The 22948-nt window shown below is 46.5% G+C and overlaps 1 protein-coding gene across 3 annotated transcripts in view; it reads left to right on the forward strand.

Annotated features, from left to right (window-relative positions):
- The window catches only part of rreb1a (ras responsive element binding protein 1a), a 229577-nt gene that overhangs the window by 143847 nt on the left and 62782 nt on the right, over positions 1–22948 (forward strand). The gene's annotated exons all lie outside the window — the stretch shown is intronic.

The raw sequence follows: 22948 nt of genomic DNA on the forward strand, positions 1-22948 counted from the left end.
CTGTGGAGATGGTGGGGAAGCGGTAACGGTCACCGTGGAGATGGTGGAGCAGCGGTAATGGTCACCGTGGAGATGGTGGGGCAGTGGTAACGGTCACTAGGTTTGTAATCCAGAGGCCCTAGACCACCTCTAGAGAAATGGGTAAAAATCCCACCACAGCGGCTGGAGGCATTTAAATTCAGTTAACCCTGTCTGGCATCGAAAGCTACCCTTGGCAATGGTGACCGTGAAACTATCACTGATTGTTACGTTCAGGGAAGGAAATTCACCATCCTTACTCGGTCTGGCCTGCATGTGACTCCAGACCTAAAGCCATGTGGTTGATTCTTAACTGCCCTCTGAAATGGCCCTGCAAGCCACTCAGCTCAAGGGTAATGATAATTGGGCAACAAATGGTTTTGTCAGCGATGAGCACACCCCATGAAAGGAAAGCCACACAAACTGTGGGATCTCGGCAAGGAGAGGTTTTTCTGAGTGCTGGACCATGATGTATGTTCTTGTTGTTTACTGGGCGTGGTGAGGATTTGGAATGCATCCCCTTTATAGGATTTGTAGATTTAATTGTACCCATTTGAAGGGGAACTGAATAAATACTTTAAGGGGAGAAAAAGTTAAGTCTGGTGTGTGGGAGAGTAGCTGGTGAGTAGGACTAACTGGATTGCTGTTTGAAAGAGATGGTGAGACCTCGATGGGCTGAACAGCCATTTTCTAGACTGTACGCTGTTCTGGGACACATGAGTTACTTAATAGTCCCTGAGTTTCTTCTTTGCTTTGTTTCCGATTTAAATTATTTCTTTATCTTTAAGTTAGAGTAGCTTTTGCTTGAGATCCTTTCAGCCGCGGGGTAAGGATTTGTACTGGTGTGGTGGCTGTTGCAGGGGTACTGTGGAGATTCCTGTTCAAGCTGCTGCGATGATGTGAGGTTTGTGGCTCTGCCATTCGGGGAACTGATACATCGAGAGCCATGCTCTTTTCCATTTATGGGGTTGGGAGAGAGAGAGAGAGAGGCATCACTGATGAATCTTACTGACAGCTAGCTAACAGAACAGTGACTGACAGCAGGAGAATGTCACCTGCTCATCCCATCAGCCTGGGAATGATCACTCGGATATCAGAGGCATGACTGAACAGGGAGAAAACGATGGAAAAATTGCATCTCTCTTTTCATCGAGTGCACTTAGCAATTTGTAAAGACAGCTGTCCTCGTGAGGAAGCAGCTTTTCCGATTAAAAATGAAAAGCGAAGGAAGCAACTTCATAATTCGAGTGAATTGCACTCAACAGTTGCACGTTGAGTGACCTCCTGTGGGTCTGTTCGCTCTATCACGTGACACCAGTGTTGCAAAGTACGATGGAAGGATGCCATGCTTGGTGTTTTTGTAAAACAAAACAGTAGCACTTTGTAGACCATGTATACTTCACATCTTGTAGTTACAGCCTGTTAATATAGATAGATCTTCTCTGCAGTTATGGTGAATCCTGACTGTCTGAGATTGTATATGGTTGTGGAACCCCTGTGAATTGATAAACCCTTCCCCTTTCGAATGATGTTATCCCATCGTTCCCCAGGAACGACTCCGTCCCTTCCTGGAGAAGGCTAACCCTGTTTCACTGACTAACGCAGTGTTGGTCTTATTTCCCAAAGTGACTTTGTAGCGGGGATATCTTCCAGGAGCGAATAGAGTAGCAGCCTTCGTAGGGCGGAAGCTGTAACAAAAGCAGGAATCGAGACAGTGCAATCAACGCTGTTACAAAATCTCCGGCAACGCAGTTCACCCGGTTTCGTTCTGTCTCCCACAATCCGAGATCTCGTTTTCCGAGCGTCGGGCGTTTTCGCAACCAGCCCTTGTGGAAGTGTCTGACTTTGGTTAGAGCCTGAACCGATGGGAGAGCTCCAACTGAAGCCTGCTTTTCTTTGACCACAGGCTCGTTTCCGTGGTTACCTGTATCATAATTGTCCTGAGGAAACAGATGCTTCCAGAGAAGTGTGTGCTGTAGATAATGGGGACCAGGGCTGAAGTGACAGTCGATATGCATCTGGACATGTGGTTTTCATTTCAGAATCCAGTCACGGATTTTTGTTTCCTGATTTTTTTTTTTTGTCATACGCATTCCCTTGATCATTTTGACTTTCTTTTCTTCCCAACCAAATCACACATTGCGTCCTTAACTGATAAGACCATAAGAAATAGGAACAAGAGTAGGCCATTCAGCCCCTTTGAGCCTGCTCTGCCATTCAATAGGATCATGGCTGATCCAATATTCCTCACCTCCACTTTCCTGCCCTTGCCCCATAACCCTTGATTTCCCCATAGATCAAGAATCTACCTCAGCCTTAAATTTCCACCAATGTCTCTGCCCCCACACACAGCTCTCTGTGGCAGGGAGTTCCATAGACACTCAACCCCCTGAGAGAAGAAATTCCACCACATCTCAGTTTTAAGCTGGCACCCCTTTATTCTGACACTACGATCCAGCATAATTAGTTGATTTCTGATCCTGAGCTAAGCCAGCATTTATGGTCCATCCCTAATTGCCCTTCAGAGAGTGGTAGTGAGCCATCTCCTTCAACAGTAACAGTCCTAGTGGCATCGGGTCACCTGCAGTGCTATTCGGAAGGGAATTCCGGGATTTTGACCCATTGACAATGGAGGAATGATGGGGGTGTTCCGACGTCCGGGCGAAGTGAGACTCGGAAGGAAGTTTTCTAGTAGGGGTGTTCCCAACATCCACAGATTCACTACCCTCGGAGTCTGACAGTTGTACAGCTCGAAACAGACCCTTCAGTCCAACTCGTCCACACCAACCAGATATCCCAATCTGACCAAGTTATATTTTCCAGCATTTGGCCCATATCCCTCTAAACCCTTCGCATTCATGTACCCATCCAGATGCCTTTTAAATGTTTGTAATTGTACCAGCCTCCACCACTTCCTCTGGCAGCTCATTCCATACATGCACCACCCTCTGTGTGAAAAAGTTGTCCTTAGGTCCCTTTTAAATCTTTCCCCTCTCTCCTCAAATCTATGCACCTCTAGTTTTGGACTCCCCCACCCTGGGGAAAAGATGGCGGGGGACGTTTCCCAGTGTCGGACCTGCTGAATGGTGACGTACTTGAATCGTTGAACGCCCAGATACAGGCCATTTTCCTGACCTCTTGAGTGTTTTGCAAGTGTCTTTGTGAACTCCAGATCAGTCCCCACTCGCTCCGAGGTTCCTCAAGTCAGAGTCACCCTCATCTTTCCTTATCTCCCTCAGTGGCAGCCACCTCCCCCAAATCCCAATTCACTATCCAGGAAGCTTTTCCACTGCCTCCTCCACATTTCCAGGGAGGGCTTCCTGGTATCAATGTAAAAGTGTTTTCTCTCATGTCACCCTCGCGCGTCTCTGCCCTCTCTCATTCTTGCTCCTTTTCCGGGAAGGGAACAGCTCCTTCCAATCTACCATGTCCAATCCGCTCCTGATTTTCAAACCTCTGTCGGATCTCCTCCTAGCCTCCTTCACTCCATGGAGAGCAGTCCCAGCTTCTTCAATCTAAGGTTTCTTACTCTGGAACCGTTCTCATAAATCTCTTTTGTACTTCAGTGTGTTTAAATCTTTCCTGTAATGTGGCACGCAGAATTGTACACCATACTCCAGCTGAGGTCTGACAAGCTTCTTGCAGAAGTCCCAACATCACCTCCTTGCTCTGGCGCAGTTGTATTCCGTGTAACTATCCAATGTGTAGTGTGTTATGAAGAAATCTAAGCCTGAACACAGTTCTTGACTTGACCTTCTCCTAAATCAGCCTGTTGTGATGTGGTCCTAAGACCACGCAGTGACAGAGAAGGGGGATGAGTCTGTCTGAGGTTTTTGATAAACACTTCCACGAAACTGCTGCATATTTGTACTGTTGTGATGTGGGCCCCGCACATACCATCAGTATGGCATTGAAAAGGACACACAGAGCCAGTACTGTACATAGGAACATGGAACATGGAGCAGGAGTAGGCCATTCGGTGCTCCGAATGATCATGGCTCATCATCCAACTCAGTACCCTGTTCCCCCTGCCTCCCAATACCCTTTAGCCCTGAGAACTGTAACTAACTCATTTGAGAACATTCAATATTTTGGCCTCAGTCACTTTCTGTGGAAAATAATTCCACAGGCTCCCCTCTCTCTGGGTGAAGAAATTTTTCCTCCTCTCAGTCCCAAATAGCCTACCCATATTCTTAGGCTGTGACCCCTGGTTCAGGAAGAATGAAAACAGTGGAATTTCCAAGAAACACTACCAACCGCAACGATGCGATGGAGTGGTACAGAGAGATGAAGGAGTGTTTGCTCTTTTTTTTATCAGAACTTCTCACAGTTTCCACCCTGTAGCCCCTGACTCAAACATTTCCCAAACATCTGAAGAGGAGTCACACTGGACTCGAAACGTTAACTCTGTTTCTCTCCACACATGCTGCCAGACCTGCTGAGTTTCTCCAGCACTTTCTGCTTTTGTTTCAGATCTCCAGTATCCACTGCGTTTTGCTTTCAGTTGAATGTTTTCTTTTCATCTTTCTCTAACCAACAACCATCTTAAAGACATAGGCCCAACCTGTTGAAATTCCCTGTCCCCAGAAAGACCTCTTTAACCTTGCTTTCTATCTTTGCGAATGTCTGTACAATCTGCCCCTCTCCAGGTTTTCAGTCACCTGTCCTAATGTGCTTCGGGGCTAATTTTGATGGAGAATACTCCTCTGAAGCGACTTGGGATGTTAAAGGTGCTTTACAAATGCAGGTAGTTGTAGTAATCTCAGCATTTGATACATGAGTCTTGATATGAAGAGCCCATCTAGATTCATTCATTCAAATCCTCATCAGCTTCAATTTGCTCCTCCAATAATGTCGTGGATGTTTTGCCTCTGTTTGGGACACCTCTCTCTGCCGACTAAGGGTGGATTCTCCAGTAAATCCAGGGTGGCATGGTGGCACAGTGGTTAGCACTGCTGCCTCACAGTGCCAGGGACCTGGGTTCGATCCCACCCTTAGGTGACTGTCTGTGTGGAGTTTGCACATTCTCCCCGTGTCTGCGTGGGTTTCCTCCGGGTGCTCCAGTTTCCTCCCACAGTCCAAAGATGTGCAGAATTGCCCATAGTGTTCAGGGATGTGTAGATTAGGTGGGTTATAGGGGAATGAGTCTGGGTGGGATGCTGTAAGGTTTGGTGCGGACCTGTTGGGCCAAAGGGCCTGTTTCCACACTGTAGAGATTCTATGCTGATGAAATCCATCCAGTAACAAACTTCCAAGCAGTTCCAGTATAGCTTCACTGCACAAAGGGAGCAGTCTCCTCCATTGTGGAACATTAACTGCATCTGCCAGCCAGCTACCGGCAGTGGGTGGGTGTGTGTGTTAATAGGTGTGGAATCTGAGGGCAGGATCTCTCTGGTTATTATTATCGAGCTGTCGTCTTTTTTCCTTCCTTCTCTGTTCGAATGGCGATGTCTTCATGTGTGGCAGTCAGAGGCATCCAGATGAAACCTTTTCTCTGTGCCCAGATCAGGGGCTGCAGAGAGAGAAAGATTCTGATGGCTTCCAGCGCTGTTTGTTAGCGAGCATGTATACACAGCTCCAATTAATTTGACGTTCAGTAGATAAACCTAAGACTTTAATGATTGTTTCGTTGTCATGGTTAGTATTCTCTGTTCTGTTTGCGGGTGTTCACTCCAGTAGGATGTGAGTCATAGATGTGGTTCACGGTCCCATTGTGAAAGAGGAGGAGACAGGGATTGACACTTTATCCCAGTCCATCATTGACCTCTGCAACTAGTCACGATGCGTCTGTAAGGCGATTTGGTTTGAACGTCACCTGAGGGGTGGTGACTCTCTGGTTAAACCACTAGTGGTTCTCTTTCTCTGTCTCTGTCTCTCTCTTTTCGAGTTCCATCAGCTGCCCCGTGCTGAGATTTGAACCGGGGTGCCTAGACCATTAACTTGTCTATAGGTTGCTGGTCGGGTGTCATTACCATGGTGCCACGGTCTCCCCTCAGACCTGTTGACGCTTTGGCTGCATCAGCTATTTGACGGTGGGGGTGGTGGTGATGGTGGGGGTGGTGGTGGTCCTGAACTCTGGAAAATGTTTGTTTATTCTGTACTTGGCATGACTGGAATGTCCTGAGGATGAGAATAGACCGATAGGGCTGGTCTCCTTCAAGAAGGGAAGGTGGATGTGGGGATTCGATGAAGCTGCTTAGAATCACAAGATGCCCCAGCAGAGTAAACAGCTCAAACAAAAACAGAAATTGCTGGGAAAGCTCAGCAGGTCTGTCAGCATCTGTGGAGAGAAATTAGAATTAACGTTTTGGGTCCAGCGACCCTTCCTCAGAACGGAGGACTATTCTGAGGAAGGGTCGCTGGATCTGAAACATTAACTCTGATTTCTCTCCACGGATGCTGCCGGACCTACTGAGCTTTCCCAGCGATTTCTGTTTTCGCTTCTGACTTACAGCATCCGCAGTCCTTTCGGTTTTTCCTTCATGTAGAGGAGACAGCGAGGCTCCTTCCTATTGGTGGAAGGGTTGACAACTTAAGGTGATTGGCAAAGGAACATACTCAGGATAAGGGGTAAGCCATATAGGGCTGAGATGAGGAGAAATGTCTTCACAAAGCCTGTGAAATTCTCTGACACAGAAAGCAATTGAGGCCAAAAACATTGAATGTTTTCAAGAAAGAGATATAGTTCTTAGGGCTAAAGGGATGAGAGAGTTTAGGGAGAAAGCAGGAACAGGTACTGAGTTGGATGATCATCCATGATTAAATAGCAGAATGGGCTCAAAGGGCTGAATGGCCCACTGCTGCTGCTACTTTCTATGTTCCTATGGCAATGTGAGGAGAAAGGTTTTTGTTTTAAATGCAGTTAGTGGTTAGCATCTGGAATACCCTGCCTGAGAATATGGCAGAACCAGGTTCAGTCATAGTTTTCAAAAGAGAATTAGATTGTTACCTGATGAGAGAAGATTTGTACAGCTGAAAGGGGAAGGTCGAGGGTGGGTCAAGGTGAGTTGTAGGGGGCTAGGATGGACATGATGGGCTGAATAGCCTGCTACGGTGCAGCATTTTTATCCGATTCTAAAATCACAATGGGAAACAGCAGATTGTTACGCTGAATGGAGATGTGAGACCTGCAGGGAAAATAAAGGGCTTTAACACTTTCAAAATGATAAATTCCTGTTTCCAATTCCTATTCCGCCCAGCTGCTGCCCTGTGGTTTGAAATGGTAATGGCTGATGGCATTCTGTTGCAATGTTAGTTGTGTTGATGTCTTCTGCCTCTGTACAAGATCAGAATGTAAGCAGAATATAGGAGCAGGAAGAGGCCCTAGGAACCCACACCCACTACCCAAACTTGCTCTGCTGTTCAGTAAGATCACAGCTGATCTGATCTGAGCCTAAGCTTTTCTGCCTGTCCTCCTAACCTTCATCTCCTTTTAAAACAAAGCCCAAAATTTCCACTCTGACGAGATCCCATGGCCCAGCCTCCACATTTGTCTGGGCTAAAAAATTCCAAAGATTTCTAACTTTGCAGATGATGCAACACCTGATGGGACTGTGAGTTTTGAGGAAGATGCAAAGAGGCTTCAAGGAGATTTAGACTCACAGAGTAGGGTGGCACTGTGGCTCAGTGGTTAGCAGTGCTGCCTCTCAGCGCCAGGGACCCAAGTTCAATTCCACCCTCAGGCGACTGTCTGTGTGGAGTTTGCACATTCTCCCTGTGTCTGTGTGGGTTTCTTCCGGATGCTCCGGTTTCCTCCCACAGTCCAAAGATGTGCAAACTAGGTGGATTGGCTATGGGAACTGCAGGGTTACAGGGCTGGATGGGATGCTCTTTGGGGGTCAATCAATTCTCAATGGACTGAATGCCTCTATCTGCACTAAAGGGGATACTGTAATCCTATGAATGAGTGGGCAAGAGCACAGCAGATAGAGTTGCACTTGAATAAACATGAGATTATCCATTTTGGGAGAAGATGCCAAGTATTTGATAAATGCCAAAAGTTTGGAAAGTGTTGATGTCTGAGGGAACCAAAAAGAGTCCTTGTATGTGAATCACTGAATGCGAGCGATCAGGTGCAGCACACAATTAGTAAGGACAGGAAGAGGGAAGTCTTGCTTTAATTGTCTAGAGCATTGATGAGAGCTTGGCCCTGGAGTATTGTCTGTAGTTCTGGTTCCCTTGATCGAGGAAAGATATACCTGCCCGAGAGAGAGAGAGTACAATGACATTCCCCGGACTGATTCCTGCGATGTGGGACTGTCCTATGAGGAAGGCTTGAGGAGACTGGACAGTTATTCTCTGGAGTTCGGAAGTTCCTCAAACTTTACACAATTCTTAAAGGGATAGACAGAGTCGATATTGGGAAGGCTGTTTGATCCGGCTGGGTTGGGAGGTCTAGAAGCAGAGAATAGAGTCTGCAAATAGGAGGGCGGCTGTTTTTGTTTTGAGGAAAATTTGTCCCCTGAAATTCTACCCCAGAGGTCAGTGGAAGCTCAGTCATTGAGTATGTTCAAGGCACAGATTGATAGATTTCTAGCCATTAATGACATTGAGGGATGTAGGAGTTCCCAGGAATGTGGCATTCTGGTAGATGGTCAGACATGATCGAGAATGGTAGGGCAGACTTGACATGTGTAATGACCTGCTCATTTTCGCAATCCTTCGAGAGAAGGAGTTCTCGAGTCTGTAGCCCTTCTATTCTGAAACTATGCCATTCTAGTTCTGGAATCGCCGTGAAGGGGCACATGACCTCTCACTAGTCACACCCCTCCTTCAATGAGGAGTTGGGAACAGCCCACCATACCTGAGGAGTTGGCCTCGTAGATGGTGCAGTACTTACATTTTACATAGAATTTACATAGAATCCCTACAGTGTGGAAACAGGCCCTTCGGCCCAACAAGTCCACACCGACCCTCAGAGCATCCCACCCAGACCCATCCCCTTATAACCCACCTAAGCTTCAGTGGTCTTGGACAGTTTCCGTGCTTTGGCCAGTGGTTGATGGAGACTGGACTGGGAGACACTGATGTGTTCATGACGTTATTCCACACCTGTCTGCAGCAACTTCTAGACAGTGTCTGTACAGTGTCCTGTAATTAGGCTGGTTAAGCTTTTGAACGTGTTCTGCAGGTATGTGTTCAGTCACCTTCTGTAAAAAAATTCCAACGCCTTTTGGGATTCCCTTGTTAAACACCCATGGGAAAGGAATTACAATGCAAGGGCTAGATCCTTTGCTGCTTAACACTGAAAGCAGTGGCTTTGGTGGGGGGAGGGGAATGAATTTTTGTAAGTATCGCTTAGCATGTTTGGAACAAGCGTCGAATTAGTGTATAGACGGGAACTGGCCACCACAACTGCACTAGCTTCACTGACTTGGAGACAGAAAAGACTGCAGATGCTGGAAGCTAGAGTCAAAAAACATGGAGCTGGAAAAAGCACAGCTGGTCAGACAGTGTCTGATGCTGTCTGACCTGCTGTACTTCTCCAGCTCCATGTTTTTTGACACTGACTGCATTGATTTGCCTCCCCATGGATTCAGGATCACAATTGTCATTGAGTAACGTTTTGTTAACAAGAGGATATTAGTCACAGATGCGTTGGCTGCTGAGGTGACCTTTCTGTATACAGGAAGATGTTTCCTCAGTTCCTCAGAAGGGTCACTGGACCTGAAACGTTAGCTCTGATTTTTTTTTCTTCACAGATGCTGCCAGACCTGCTGAGCTTTTCCAGCAACTTCTGTTTTTGTTCCCAGAACATTACCTGGGTCTCTGAATTTAACAACCCAGGGATAATACCACTAGGCCATCGCCACCCTAAGTATAAATGGTAATAAGAATGGGGGTAGTATGCAGCTAATGAGAATGAGATTGGTGAGTGTCATTATATTGACAGTTTTCACCACAGTTTAACTTATCGCCTTTCACTGCGGGATATTTTTCTGCAGGCCAACGGCATCATAAAAACTCACTCAGTTTCTGGAAACCGTGTGCTGTGCAAGTGGAGTAGTTTTTTTTTAATCTGCTCTGTCCATTTTTTTTATTTTGGCTAAAATTGTACAGGGCACTGGTCAGACCAGAGCCAGAATACTGCAAACAGATTTGGAGGACCCTTATTTAAGGAAAGATCAGGGGCTTGGGCAGTCGAGGGTTGCAGAAGAATTGGGTTGAGAAACACGTAAGCCGCAGTCGAATGGCAGAGCAGACTCGATGGGCCGAATGGCCTAATTCTTCTCCTATGTCTTATGGAAGTTGCTGAGCAATAGGGAACCACAAAGAATATAGATACATCCACGAAAAGAGGGTTTTAGATTGGACTGGGGTGGGGCTGTGGCTTGGCTTGGGGGGGGGGGGATGGGGGAGGAGGGGATACAAAGCATCCAGACAAAAGGGCAAGGAGAGAAATCGCAGTGCCAGGCCCAAGGTCCCAGCTCTCTTCGCCAGCTGCCAACTCCAGGATAGCAGACGGCTCCCTGAAGGCCCAGTTATAGGATCCTGATGTACTCACTCTCATTCCCATGCCCCACCCCGTACCCCCAGAGCCCCAAAAAGAGATGACCTGGCCAAAAGAAAAGACTGAGCCGGGCCCTTCGTGGCTGTTTTCTGTCTCTGAGCAGCCGTGTAAGAACAGCTCGGGGTGGGGTTGGGGGGTGGTGGTGGTGGGGGTGGGGGGCCAAGTACAGTGTGGGAGGGAGGGGGGGACGCAACAGGGGCCGGGGACCCTGGAACAAAACAAATGTGGTCCGATGGCATCAGAATCTCTTTAAAAACAGGGATGTGCTCTCCCTTACTGTGTTATTGAGGAGGCGGCCAGGGTTAATCACTGTCCCTTAGACAGAGCTCTCGGACTGAGGCCATTATTGTTCAATATAGCAATGGACCAGTCCTTCACCCCCCCCCACCCCAATCAGGATTCAGCCTGTCTGCTTCTCCCGCCTGCTCTGTTCCAGAAAGACATTGGGAGGTAAACATATGCAGCTGAACAGGAAGGCACTGTTTATCTGCTCCCAGCAGCATGGGCTGCTGGGCTAGATAGGATCACTGGGATGCTTCTGAGCAATTCGATCAGTCTTTTACCATTTCCCCTCCCAACTAACTGCCAAAACATGTCCCTAACCTCCAAAGGGGAAAATAAAAATCAAGTGCAGTTTGAAGCCTGCCTGCAGGCATGCCCATCAGCTTACACAAAGGCCCACGTGGAGGTCTGAAGCCTCGGTGAGCTAGCAGAGAATGGAGGAGTCAAATGGACCTTGCTCAGTCACGTTTGTTGGCAATCGAACCGGAGCAAGGTCATTCAGTAGCCGCCGACAAGGGAGAAGATACTAAATGAATACGATTCACTCCTTCCAGGGAGGCCTTGGGGAAGTTTGTGAGCTTTTGCTGTTCACTTACAAACTGTTTTCTCCTTGTGAGGGACTGTTAGGAGTTCCAGGTTTTCATTTTTCGAAGAAGTAGCAACCTGCATTTATATAGCACCTGCACAACCTCCGCACTCCCTCCAGCTTTTAACAGCAGCTAAGTGTTTCCTGGAATGAACATATGAAACACGGCAAGCCCCCTAGATGCAACAATGTGATATTGATACTGTCCAGAGCGCACAACTGTAAAAGCAGAACAGCACTGGCAATACTGGCAATCTGAATTGGTGGGGGGAGAAAAAGCAAAATGCTGGAAAGAAAAGTAGTGAGTTAGTCCTCATTTGTGTTGAGAGAGAGAGAGTTAATATCTGAGGTTTGTGATCTTTCATCAGGGACAACTCCCCTGTTCTGTCACGGGATGTTTTAGGCTCTTCCTCACTTCCTTATTTAATCCAAAATCCCTTTACTATTCAGTAATGTGAAGGAAGCCTAAAGTCCATCATGGAAAAATGGTGGTATTGTTGCTGGGTTAGTAAGCCAAAGGCTTGGGCTGCTGCCTGAGGACAGTGGGTTCAAATCCCACCACTGTAAACTGGGTAGCTTTCAATTCAACTAATCAAAAGATAATTATCGTCAATTGTTGTCAAACAAAAACCCCCATCTGTTTCATTAATATCCTTGAGGGAAGGAGACCTGCCATCCTTTCCATGTGTGAGCTACATGTGACTCTAGACCCACACCATTGTGGTTGATTGTTGACTGCCCTCTGAAATGGCCTAGCAGGCCACTCGGTTCAAGGCCAGTTAGTTACCGCTGACAAAGGCTGGCTTTGCCAGCAACATCTTTGTCCATGTGATAATGAAAAATAAAAAACAAACTGGGCTCCTTCTGTGCTCAGTAATTCTGTATGAGGAGTTATCATTCCTCAGTGCAAGGCTGAATGTCATTGAGCACAGTTACATTTTAATAAGAAGCATTCTGTGATGGGGAGCTGTCGCGGTGTTAATTACCGCTCAGATACCGTGGCGTTAGAGGTGAACATGAGCAAATGTTTGTTATTTTGGTGATTTCAAAGTTCACTTTTAAATCTGTCTTGAATACATCCTGATGGCCAGGCAGTTTATGACATTCCAGTCTTTTTTTTTCCCCCCTCTGCCATCTGGTGATATCTAACAGAACAGTAGGAAAGCAAAACGCTGTGGAGCGTGCACATCTGAAATAAGAAGAGTGCTGGAAATATTCAACAGGCCAGGCAGTATCTGTGGAGAGAGAAGCTGGGTTAACAGTTTCAGCTCTTGTCAGACCACGATGATCATCTTTAGTCACTGTTATCTTTGCACTTTTCAAAACAATTTATTTCATTTTTAAATTAAATAATTATTTAATTTTGAAATTAAATGTTAAATTTTATTAAATTAAACAAGAAAACTTTTTGTTTGTAACCTTTGTTAAGTAATCTGTGTGGCTCGCAGAGCTCCATTTCAGGGTTCCCACTTTAAATCCTAAGAGGACACAGGCAATTATATTAAAATTTCTGCTGGCATTTAAACTATTTTAAACCAAGGCCTCCCCTCAATACCTACTGAGTAATGGGAAGCTAGCATTGCAAACGGGTTTGGTTTTGCTCCCTGCTCCTGTTGTTGTCTTCAGTGCTGGGAAAGGACAATGTCAGCTTGGATGTAGCCACAGTTGACTAGCTTTCAGGTTTACCCTGATGGGGTTTGAACTCCTGTTCCCAGAACATTAGCCTGGGCTTCTGGATTACTAGTCCAGTGGAATTATAATTACACCACAGCCTCCCACTGTTGCCCAGTGTTCAGTCCTGACACTGTAGCTGTGGAGGAGTCATGTCAAGTATGAAGCACTCCAAGGTCGCACAGCTCACTGATGTGGCATTGAGGGAGGGGTCACCAATGGAGTGATTGGGACCTCCTTTAAGGAGGAGATTGCCATTCTCAATAAGTCACGTGGACCATCATCTCCTAATTTTTTTTTCTACTTTGTTAATTCAATCTTACCAGTTTAAAATTAATTGGTAATTAAACTCCCTTTACAGCTAGTGGTTGAATCCAGGTAGGATTTATCATCAATCTGAGTAAAATGTGAACGTAGGGCATCCCCGACCCATAGTAACCACTTAACCCAATACAGTGACCATTGTTGGCTGAGCTCACTCAACTAACCCGTGGAAGGTAGTGGTGAGCTGCCTTCTTGAACTGATGCAGTCCTTGGGGTGTGGGGACACCCACAGTGCTGTTAGGGAAAGAGTTGGCCCAGGAACAGTGAAGGGACAGCGATATATTTCCAAGTCAGGATGGAGAGTGGCTCGGAGGGTAACTTTCAAGTGGTGGTGTTACCATGTATCTGCTCCCCTTGTGCTCCTAGATGGTTGCAGATTTGGAAGGTGCTGAGTTTAAGGATGTAAACTTAATGGGCACAATGATGTCAAGTCAGGAATCTGAGTACAAAGTGTAGTTTCTCAGTAATCTCGGCTATCTTAAGATGACAGACTTTGCCCAGCAATAAAACTCACAGGCTTTGTCTGACTCCTCCCTATGCCTGAGGAACTTCACACAAAGCCTCTCCTTGATGGCTGGGTGTAACATTGTGGGCTTTCTTTGTAACAAATTTATTATCCCCATTAATGCAGATACTTGGAAGTGTCTTGCTAAGCTGCTGAGCTATTGAGAGAATATATCAAAGCCATGCAGCCTGCATCATGGAGCTGACATTCAGCATTGGGCTTTTTTTTGGTTGGTCGGGGGTGGGGGCGGGAGGTTGGGTGTGGTGAAGGAGGTTGTGGTTAGGCAAGGCTGTGTGAAATGGAGGATGGTGTAATCTGTGCATTATATACCTGCTGCCATTTCTCCTGTAACCATTACCCTCATGGGAATCTTTACAGAAGATCTGGAGCAAAGCTTCTTGCGCTCCTCCACAGTTGCACTTCCGATGAGTATATTTCTCTGAAATTAATTTCTGACATTCCAGAGCATAAACATCCCTCACAGCTTTTCTACAACCAAGAGTCTTTTTTTAAAATTCATTCACGGGATGAGGGCATCACTGACTAGGCCAGCATTTATTGCCCCCGAGGGCAGTTAAGACTCGACCACATTGCTGTGGGTCTGAAGTCACATATAGTCCAGACCAGTTAAGAATGGCAGTTTCCTTCCCTAAAGGACATGACTGAACCGGATGGGTTTTTCCAACAATCAACAATGGATTCATGGTCATCATTAGACTGTTTCACTCCAGATATTTATTGAATTCAACTGCCACCATCTGCCTTGGCAGGATTCAAACCCGTTTCCCCAGAACATTCCCTGGGTCTCTGGATTGACTGTCCAATGATAATACCACTAGGCTATTGTCTCTTGAGCCATATTTCCCAAGTCAGCCCATTGAGGCATGTCCTGTTGTCCCATGAGTTCCTGGTTATTCTGTACCTTCACTGTGTTGACCTGTGTTGGTTCTGCAAGTCTTAGCTTTCAAAAATCTATTCATCTCAGTTGTTCTTCCACGCCCCTAGCCTTTTGGTCATGGGCTGAGGGAGAATGGGGACATAGTTCTAGACTTCCTCCACCGTCTGTGTGAGGAAGTGTATCCTGACATTGGCCTTAAATGGGTGGCTCCTCCTTTTAAGGTTAAACTGCCTTTTTCATGACCTCTCAATGTTTCCAAATAGTTTTGAAATGTTGGAGTCACAGCAACCAATCAACACACAGCAGTCTCCCACAAATAGCAAATGTGCAGATCTGTTTGTTTTCGGCATCAAAAACAGAAATTGCTGGAAAAGCTCAGCAGGTCTGGCCACATCTGAGGAGAGAAATCAGAATTAACATTTCGGGTCCAGTGACCCTTCTTCAGAACTAGACCTAAAATGTTAACTTTGCGTTCTCTCCACAGTTGCTGCTGGACCTGCCGAGTTTCTCCAGTAATTTCTGTTTTCTGCTTTCAGCAGATGTGATGCAGAGGCCCCAGCAACAAGGCTGAGCTGCCTCACCAATATCTTAATAAAGTATCAACAATTAGACGTCTGAGAATCTTAGCTGTTTCCGAGGGGAAGATAGCATCTGCTTTCCTCTTGTAAGCCTTCGAATGGATATATTGTGGCTGTGTTAGAGATTTAAAGCAGGTTTCCTGTTCCTTCACATTCTGCCTCTCCCATACAGACCCCCTGCTCTTAACCAACAGTAGGGTCTCGCTGGAGGAGGAAATGACAGAAACTTCTGAGGAACCAAACTCACTTCCTCGAGTTTGCAGAGGTTCAGCTAATCATTTCTTTTAGTTTCTTGTTCAGTTCATTTGGCCGCATTACACTGGATGGCCCAAAAAATGCCTGAATAGAATTCAGATAGTTCATTTTTTTAAAATGGTGTGCCCCAATTTCTGCATTAATCAGGTGACTTTTTGCCTTGTGTTATTATTCGCCTTTCTTTTCAGCCAATGATTGAATCAGACGGTGTTTTCTTTTAATTAACCTTTCCAGGTATGTTAAAACACAGTTTCAAGGCAGGTGTCACTTAAACTTGGACCACCTTCTGGGGGCCCTGAGCTATTTATATTATGTGCCATTACCAGAAGCTGCCTTCATGTGGTGGGTCAGTTAGCTCAGTTAGATGGCTGGTTTGTAGAGTGATGCCAACTGTGTGAGTTCAGTTCCCATATTGCCCGAGGTTACCATGAAGGACTATCCCTCTCAACTTCTCCTGAGGCATGGTGACCCTTGGGTTAAACTTGCTACCTGTCATCTCCCTCTCTCTCTATTGAGAGAGTGGCTCTCCAGGACTGTAGTGACCTTACCTTTATCTGCTTTCTATTTATACCTTTAGATATTTATAAATTTATAAATTTTTCTATGTATAAAGTTTAGAGGGACATACAGTAGACAGGGAGAAATCCTTCCCCTGCGTAGAGTGGTACAGTAACCAGGGGACACAGTTTAAGGTAAGGAGCAGGAGGTTGAGAGGGGATTTGTGCAAAGGCTTTTTCACTCATGTGTGATGGGTACTTGCCTGAAAGGGTGATGGAGGTGGAAAACCTCAAAACATTTAAGAAATATTTAGTTTAGCATTCAAAACCGCCAAAGAATACAAGGCTACAGGCCAAGTGCTGGAAAAAGGGGTTGGAAAAGATGGATGTTTGATGACCAGCATGAACATAGTGGGCCAAAGGAACCCTTTCTGTGCTGTAAAAACTCTGCGCTTTCTTCCAGAGATGTGAGAATGACCATCCACTTTTTTTGAAATAGCCGGTCAAAGGCCCGAAATGGCCCGAGGGCCAAAGGGGCTGGTGCAGAAGTGTTGCTGTTACTGCTGTTTCTTCATTCATCAGGCCGCCATTTATTGCCCGTCCCTCCTGCCCTTCACAAGTTGCGGGGAAGTCCTCTTGAACTGCTGCAAGCCAGAGTCTCCATTACAGCTGATCAGCAATTTACAGCCAGGCTAGTCCGCCCCATTGGTCAGCCCCAGTGATGTGGGTCTGGAGTCACATGTAGGCCAGACTGGGTAAGGACTTCCCTGAAGTTTAACTAAGTTCAAGCTCTCAAATGGTAGCATCCGAGAGAATTTTTCTGGGTTATTTTCACAGGCCTCTGGATCACGAGACTGTGAGAGTACTCATTTTGTTGCTGTGCTGGGAAATTAAATACAGGCCGTCTCCTTGTGTATATAATTTAAAACAGGCAAAGTCAGGCAGGGATATGACGAGAGCACTTTTCTTTTGTCTGAGTCTGCCATATTAAGTTTTAAGTAAGTCAGAAGAAAACAGTCATGAAGGGAACCATGCGTGCTTTAGGCAATATACAGTAGCTACAACCCCACAAAGATGAGTAAGAGCCTCGGATATTTTCTTTTTAATCCTCAGGGTTGGGTTGTTCACATGTTTGCTCACGGTTGTTGGCGTGTTTTTTAAGTTGGGTTGATAGCTGTGAGAGTGATTTATTACGATTTTTCAAGTCTGGGCCTATTGTGCAAGAACAGCTCTAGCCAATCTTCCTCATCCTTTCACTGTTTGTCAAGGACTGCTACCCTTTCGCTCCAGCAAGTGTACAGCATTAGGGAAATGATATGCTGATGGTTGTGAAATCTGGATGGTAGTTAGGCCACGGGCCCCAGAGCCTGTCTGATTATTGATGCATTAACTGTCTTGGATCAATCAATGCAGGGTGAAACGTTACAACTGGATTTGATAAAAGGAAGTCGATACTTTTACTCCCTGGGATGTGAACATGGTGGAGGGAGGTGTCAATAGAAGCGTCTTTGGAATGAGAAATGAGATTGCTAGATAACCTCAGCAGTGCAGGTGGCATGTGCGGTGTGAGAAACAGTTAACATTCCAGATGGTGACCTTACCTTAGTTAGGCATGTAACTGGGACTTTTTGTTTTGAAAAGCAGGAACAAAGAAAGAGGGGAAAAAAAGGCTTGTAGTTTTGGAGCAACTTCCTTGGCCACCAACTGTTGTCAAAGTGCTTCCCAGCCGATGACGTGCTTTTGAGGTGTGGTCAATGTTGTAAGAATTGCTACAGCCAATTTACTCACAGCAAGGTCCCACATCATCATAGTGTGATCATTTTCAGCTAGTCAGTTTTCTTTATTCTTCAGTGAGGGTTAAATATTGACCAAGATCTGGGAGGGAGAGGGAGTGGATTTGGAAGGTGGAATCTCCCTTACTCTTCGATATAGTGCCCGGGGATCCTCTACTGTCACCTGCAAGAGCTGACAGCACATTGGTTCAGTGTCTCATTTGGCAGACAGCATCTCTGACAGTGCAGCGCTCCTTCAGAACTGTACTCCAAAGTCAGCCTTCACTTCTGTGCTCAAATGCTGGGGAGGAATTGCTCCTCCCAAACGTAGGCCTTGGGAGCAGAAATAGGCCATTTGACCTTTGAATCTGCTCCACCATTCAATAAGGACATGGTTGACCAGGTTGTAGTCTCGACTGCACTTCCCTATATGCCCCCAATGGCCCTTGGCTCCCTTGTTTATCAAAGATGTATTGCACTTGGCTCGGAATAAGGTTGAAGACCCATCCAGCCTCCACAGTCTCTCTAACAAGTTTCTGAGAGAGAAGAAATTCTTCAGAGGAGTGGGACCTGAATACACCACCTCATGGCCTGGAGGTCTGGGAGTGCTACCAAGAGAACTGTGCCTGGTAAGGGCACATCCTCATTGGGTCATTGAAGTTCAGGGGGCAAGTGAGGATAATGATGAAGACCACAGGCAAAGTGGTCTGTGTCTGCGCCTGTGCTAGTGTGGACAGCAAAAGAGATGATGGTGCTAGACAGCCTAAGATGGCAGTGGGACATGGAAAGGCGCTAAAATAATGCTAGAGACAAGAAGATGAGAAGTAAGAGCAAACGTGCAGTGCATTGAACCTGCTGTGCTATTCACCATAATCCTGGGTGAGCTCAGGCTTTCAACTCCACTTGCTCAGGTGCTCCCTGAGCGCACACAAATCTGTCTATCCCAATCTTAAAACTATGTGGTGAAGGAGCATCCCTAACTCCTTGCATTCCAAAGATTGACAGCGCCTTATTTCTAAACAATGACCTCTGTCAGTCATGTATGAAGGTTCTGTGCCTCTCCAGATGGTTCACAATTCACAGAGTGATGCCAGGGACCGGCGTCCCCTCTGGGAAAATGAAAGCTCCTTGGCATTTGCCCCACTACATCTGCTGAAGGGGTATCTAGCTGAATCCTCCATCCTGCAGGAGGAACCCACTCCTGTGACAGAACTCAATGTTCCCAGTCTGGAATTTCTTCCACAGCTGGGATTAGGGGAAGAGTAAGCTATTAAACCCGAGCTTGCTGCAGTGTGCTGGATGTGTCTGAGTGACTGCAGTGCGCACTAGCCTCCAGGACAGCACGTAGCCTGTCCTTTTCCTGTCTCTGCCCTGCCCTTTGTCTGGGTTTGCCGTATTCACACTGCTGGTTCCTGCAAATCGAGTGGATGCTCCCTTTGAAAGAATAGCTGAAATAACTCGGACTGCGTGAGGTAACACATGGGAAGATGTCAATTTGAAAATAGCTGGAAAGGGAGGAGGTTAAAATGTTTGCTCGCTCGCAGGCTTTCTAAAGTGCTTTAAATGCAATCACCGAAGGAGAAGGTGTATTTCAACAGGGCTCAAGATTGATGAGTTTCCAGAACACAGGCACTGAAATAACAGGATGGTTCGGAGTACAGTCATCCAATGGGACATGTTCCGACCTGCAGGGCACCACCCTGAAATGTGCTGTTTCCACCAACGAGCTCGTCCTCCTTGTACATGCTCATCAGCGAACTGTCTACATCAAAGTGAAACAGCAGCATGTCCTCCTGCTGCTCGGGATAGAAACAGGACAATGCTGGGAATACTCAGCAGCTCGGGCTGCGTCCGACTGTCCCGATACTTGGCTCTTCAGCCGAGTTGGAAACTCCCACCGTGAGCAGTGTTCCCGCTCTGCTCCCCTCGTGTGGCCTAATGGCACCATCTTGTCTTTAACATGATGGAAGGTTGCAGGGAGTTCACAAACGAAGTGTGGCACGGAATCGTATGCGGAGAGGTCAGGCTGGGTGACCCAACGCTGGGTCACAGCATCTCGACGGAAGAAAGCGAGGTCAAGGAAGCATTCTGGAGCTCGGGGCTGAGGCAGATTTTTTGGGTCCTGATGTTGGCCGCTGTGTTTCTGAGCACAGCGCTTTCATGTGGTCAAACCAGGAGCAGGAGCCTTGGTTGATTCCCCACCTCACCAAACATCTGGCACCAGTGTGCCTTCACAATGTGTTCTGGAAACACATTGATGGTGATTACAGGCCCCTTTTGGAGCGCTTTAGTTGGTCAGTTCAGGAATGAGTACTGCTTTCTGATATTTATGTCAAACACAAAGTGTCAAAACAATGAGGTGCATCTTGTTGGAATTCACCATTCGCCTAATTGCTATTCCCATCCAGCGCCAACATTCTGAGCATGGAGTGACCCAGTTCAGTGTATCACCTTGAAGTACAATTCATCTATGGAGTGACTTTAGACCATGTCTGTAATCTGTACCATCAGCTTCTAGATGTAAGGCTATGGTGGAGGGTCTGCACATTGTATTCTCTGCTCTATGCTCCTGTCAGATGAGGAGTTGGGTAGCACAAGAGCTTGTAGTTCCTTTTGTTTCCTTCTGTCTCTGTAAAGTTAAGGGTGCTGAGGTCACTTCTCCACACTGAAGGTGTCGGCTTAAATCCCTCACTATCAACCTCCTCGGGGTTAACTTTGACCAGAAACTCAACTGGACTCACCATATAAACACAGTGGCTACAATAGCAGGTCAGAGGCTAGGAATACTGCAGTGAGTAACTCACCATCTGACTCCCCAAAACCTGTCCACAAGGCACATGTCAGGAGTGTGATGGAATACTCCCCACTTGCCTGGATGGGTGCAGCCCCAACAACACTCGAGAAGTTTCATACCATCCAGGACAAAGCAGCCCCCTTGATTGGCACCATGTCCACAAATATCCACTCCCTCCACCACCAACACTCAGTAACAGCAGTGTGTACCACCTACAAGATGCACTGCAGAAATTCACCAAATATCCTGAGTCAACACCTTCCAATCCCATGACCATTTCCATCTAGAAGAACAGGTGCAGCAGATACGTGGGAACACCACCACCCGCAAGGTCCCCTCCAAGCCAGCGCCATCCTGACTTGGAAATATTCCTTCACTGACCTTCAAAAATTCTTTCACTGTCGCTGTGTCAAAATCTTGGAATTCCCTCCCTCAGGGCATTGTGGGTTTCCCTACAGCACAAGGACTGCAGTGGTTCAGGAACGCAGCTCATCACCACCTTCTCAAGGGCAACTAGTGATGGGCAACGCTCATGTTTCAAAAGTGAATAGAAAAAGGTGCAAATTATTGTTGTACGTGCAGCAGCTTAGAAAATTTCGAGAAAATATCAATGGAGACAGTTTTTTCTCTTTTTAAAAAAAAAACACTGTAAAGGGGTTAGAATGAGAAACAGCCCAGTGAGGTGACTCAGGCTGATGCCAACAGGCAACAGGGGAATGGCTCATGGTTAATGGCCAGTCCACCCCCACCCCCCCAACCACAGGGAGTTTGAGTGTGTGACTTTGCATGAGTCTATGTTTGTGACATCAGAATGCCTGGTTCTGAAGGCTCCCTCTATTCCATCACCGCCCCCCCGGAACCTCTTCCCCCGCAGCTTAGTAACTGTTTGAACCTAAATAATTAGGCCAAGTGTTGGCACTGAAGCCAGTGTGGCAACACCATGACAGTCTGAGGCTGGAAGAATGGGGCTAGAGTGCAGGTCACTTCTATACATCTTCAGGTCTCCATGGAACCAGTGGAGATACTTGATTTGATTAAACCAAAGAAGCTAATTGATTTCTCCGGCTAACGGTAATTGTTTGAGACTCCCAGAGAGTCTCAACAGGTCTTGGATGAGTGTGGAAACTTTTTCTTTTAAACACATTGTTGGGATCTGGAACATGTTGCCTGAAAGCACAGTGGAAGCAGCAATGTTGGAAAGGGAATTTGGAGAAAGTGGAAGGGAAAATGTTTACAGGATACGGGGTGAAAGCCAGACTCTCTGTATAGTTGCGTGGCTCTATTGATGAGCCATGAGTTAGCTAGCCAATTGGTAAACGTACTGTTGTGTGCAACAGTCGTGTGGTGTCTCTATCTAAAAAGAGACATGATGTCGTGACTGTATCATAGCGTGAGCCTCATTGGTTTAACGAAATGCCACTGAGAATTTTGCACCTTAACCCTCCCGTTCCCCACTGTCAGTGCTTGAATATAGTTATGATGTGGAGGTATCAATGTTGGACTGGGGTGGACAAGGTCAGAAGTCACACGACATCAGGTTGTAGTTCAACAAGTCTATCTGTAGTCACGAGGTTGCAGAGCACTGCTTCATCGTCAGGTGAAGAAGGAGCAGCGCTACGAAAGCTTGTGATTTCTGATAAACCTGTTGGACTGTAACCTGGTGTCGTGTGATTTCTGACCTTGAATATAGTTGTGACAGCGCTCTGAGAGTCTCAGGAGGAGGATGCTGAGAGCAGAGTTGAGGAAAGGATCTGTGTATGCATGAGAGTGGGACTTGTCGCAGAGAGGACAATCCATTGCTGCCTCGTACTTCACCAGCCCAAAATATCAGCTGGCCACCCCTCTTGGGGTCCTGACCCCCATGTTGGGAAGCCCTGGATATATATATATATAGGAGCTGTTATCAACATTTGTCACGTCTTTCAGTAGTACATTATCCCCCACACCTAGCCTGTGTTGTATTTTAAATGACGTATTTTCTGAAACTGCCTTTGCCAATCACTTTTCAAACTGTTATCTCTCATTACTGACCCCCTTGTTATTGAAAGCATTCTTTCCTCATTTGTGTCATCAAAACCCATTATGTTTTGAGCTGCTCCCTCTTTGCCTTCTCTCCTGGACTGAGTGTAGCTCCATTTTCATCCGTCTTGTGATAAGCCACTCCCTAGCTCTCTGTGTGTGTGTGTGTGTGTGTGTGTGTGTGTGTGTGTCTCTCTCTCTCTCTGTGTCGGGTCTTGACTCCCTTCCCACTGGACACC

Source organism: Rhincodon typus, chromosome 2, assembly GCF_021869965.1.
Source record: "Rhincodon typus isolate 14 chromosome 2, sRhiTyp1.1, whole genome shotgun sequence".
Lineage (NCBI taxonomy): Eukaryota > Metazoa > Chordata > Chondrichthyes > Orectolobiformes > Rhincodontidae > Rhincodon > Rhincodon typus.